Consider the following 3,230-nt stretch of genomic DNA (forward strand, 5'->3'; position numbering starts at 1 on the left):
GAACAAAGAACAAGGAAGAAAGAAATGGAAAATATGGTTGGCTGGGGTCATGTAGTCAACCTTGTGTGGAGAAGGCCCAGAGTAGGCCTAGCTTTGGCGGATAGGCTGACTGACGACTGTTTCTGCTCAGAAAGGAGTATTTCCAGGGGCAAGAAAGTGATCTTTATCCTACCCCAGGCTGGAGCAGTGCTATAATGGGCCTAGAAATTTATTTCAACAGACCCCAGCCCTACTTTTAGCCCTGCCTCCCACCCTTAACTAACTTCCCTATTTCTTTCCCAAAAAAGTAAGGATAAGGCAGTAGGCTGGCGCCCCCGTGATTTGTCTCTTTCTTCAACAGCATTTGGACAGAACAGACCCAGGGACTCCCCTTCTTCCAGCCTCTGACCACCCCATAACCTCCTTTCCACTCACAGCCTCCGGGACCACGTTCTCAGCTGCCCTCGGACTCCAGGACCAGCCAGCACCGGGTTTTGTGGTCAGCTTCTTTTCGTCCACCAGCCATGAGCCCCCAGGCCGCTGTCAGCCGCCAGGGCAACCTGCAACTGAGGGCCTGCCACACGTACCTCTCTCTGGGCTTCTATTTTAACCGCAACAGTGGTGCTCCAGGGGGCTTGGGCCACGTCTTTTGCGAGTTGGCAGAGGGGAGAAGCTTGAGGGTGCCCAGCGTCTCTTGAAGATGCAAAACCAGTGCAGAGGCGGCTTCCTCTACTGGGACGTGCCAAAGCCATCCCAAGATGAGCGGGGTAAAGCCCTGGACACCAGCGAAGCCACGGTGGCCCTGGAGAAGAACCTGAACCAGGCCGTTTGGGGTCTGCATGCCCTGAGTTCTGCCTGCACATGCCCCCAGCTTTCTGGCTTCTTAGAGAACTGTAACAGAGCAGCACCCACCGAGGCCTTCCCAGGACAGACCCCTGGCCCACATCCGCTGCTGTGGCTCTTCTCTGAAGTAACTGGATATTAGTATCTCTTGTACATTTCCAGAGTATTTCAGATGCTAAAAACAACCACCAACTGGGGGAAATTTACTACTTGAGGATCACGAGCACGTAGCCCCCAGACCTTCTGGCACCTAAGGGTTGATAATGTTAACCCCTGTGACTCCGCCCTGTTACTTCACTATCAGCCAATCAGAGAATTGTGCACGAGCTGATCACACACCCTGCGACGGCTCCCACAGCCCCTCACCTGGCCTTTAAAAATGCTTTGCTGAAATCCTTCAGGGAATTCGGGGTTTGGGGGGGCATAAGCACCCTTCTCCTTGCATGGCCCTGCAATAAACCTATCTCTGCTCCAAACTTCAGCATTTCAGTTGCTTTGGCCTCACTGTATGTCGGGCACACGAACTTGCGTTCAGTAACAAACCACTTTCCTAGATGAGGAGGTGAAACTCGTCAAGAAGATGGAGACCACCTGACTGCCCTCCGCGGGCTTGTGGCCCCCAGGCTGGGCTGAGCGAGTATGTCTTCCAAGGCTCACCCTCAAACACAGCTAGAGCCTCTGGAGCCCAGTGGCCTTTGGGGGACCTCTCTGCATCCCCCTGGTGTCAGGGTTTCCACCTGAGTTTTTCTCTGCTGCCGCCAGGCAGCTTTTTAAACGCCCTGGAGCCCTCTCCCAAGCTGTGGAACAAATGGAAACAATAAAGCTTTTTGCAGCAAAAAAAGAAAGAAAGAAAGAATAAGATTCCCTGCAGTCTGCCTGCTTCACAGCTTAGCTTCATCAAAAGAGCTCCAGAGTATGGTTATTATAAATATTGTTCTATTTTGGTTTCTTTGAGGTTAGGCTTAAATCAGAATCATTCACTGAGTAGTTTGGTGGGTGTTGGTGGGAATAGAGACATGGATACATTTGAGGACATTAGAAAAAGCTCATCCAGCATTTCTAGCTTCCTTCCAAATTAAAGTGAAAATCAGGTTCTGTTTCACTCCTTTTTCCTCTCAGTCCCTGCCTAGTCTCTTCAAAGTTTCCAGAGAATAAGCCCACCCAGCTTGATTGTTTAAATGAGAAACGAGCTGCTATTCTTACCCAGGGAGATTCGCTTGTGTTGCTTCCCTGAGAGCACATCTCCTTCTCTAATGCTGTGGTTCTCAGCACAGCTACATATTAGAATCACCTGAGGGTGCTCTTTAAAATACCAACACCTGGGCCCCGCCTCCAGAGATTCTGACCTAATTGCTCTGGAGAGTGGTTCTAATATTCAGCCAGGTTGAGGACAACTGCTCTAATGTGTGAAATAAATTCATCATCCATGTCCCTACCCTCAAAAAACAACAGACTACTTCTCCCCCACTCTGCCGGCATGAGAGTCCAGGTCTATTCATGATTTGCTTAGCTTTGGATGGATGGGTTTTGTTTACTAGGTTTGGGGGTAGATTTTAACGAACTAGAGAATTAAGATCTTTATCTTTCAGCGAGATGTCAGGATATTACTTGAACCAACTCATCCCTCCTTTGACAAAAATATTTTAAAAATATTAACTGAAATCTAAGATTCTGTGAGAGTCCCAACTCAGTGTAACACTATGACAGATCTTAGGGTCATTTTGTCTGGTATTTCACAATAATAGACTACATCAGAATCATCTGTGCCCTGCTCAATGCCCCATGATAAAAATCCAGATTACCAGGTCCCATGCCCAGAAATTCTGACTCAGTAATTCTGAAGTAGGGACCAGAAATCTGAGGCTGAAGCAAGATACCCAGAATATTCTTCTGCACAGCCAATTTGGGGAACCACTTATTTTGACAATTTCTCTCTTGTATGAATAGTTGTGAATGCCTTAATTTCTACAGTAATGTTCTTCAATCATTCTCTTTTCAAATGGTGCCCAAACTTTGAACCATATAAATGCCACTTTCCCTAGCATCCCTACTGAAAGTGTTATAGCATGTCCTTTTTACACTTAGAGAGAATTTAGGTTGAAGATTCTGCAAGAAAGTTTAGGACTAGGGTTAGATTTGAATTAGGATCACACAACTTACTTTAGAAATAACACCAGACAGGTTTACGGCAGTAAGAAGACACTTGAATCAGGAGGAAAGTAGAAAGGGAAAAAAGATTTGAATAAGAATTTGACACTCTCCTTATTCATCGGCAATGAAAGGATCCCCTTATGGGATATAGACAGGAGTCTATCCCTTCTCCCCAACACTGTGCAAACTCTGCAACACAAAGGGAATGAAAGAGGAGCCTTTGAGGCAGGAGATAGATGGGCCCCAGGCTGAGCAGC

The 3,230-nt window shown here is 47.3% G+C and overlaps 1 pseudogene; it reads left to right on the forward strand.

Moving 5' to 3' along the window:
* The first annotated feature begins 503 nt into the window (after window positions 1-503).
* On the forward strand, window positions 504-1,495 carry LOC130709362 (ferritin light chain-like; annotated as a pseudogene).
* Window positions 1,496-3,230: the final 1,735 nt, after the last annotated feature.

Source organism: Balaenoptera acutorostrata, chromosome 1 (assembly GCF_949987535.1).
Source record: "Balaenoptera acutorostrata chromosome 1, mBalAcu1.1, whole genome shotgun sequence".
NCBI classification, from domain to species: Eukaryota; Metazoa; Chordata; class Mammalia; order Artiodactyla; family Balaenopteridae; genus Balaenoptera; species Balaenoptera acutorostrata.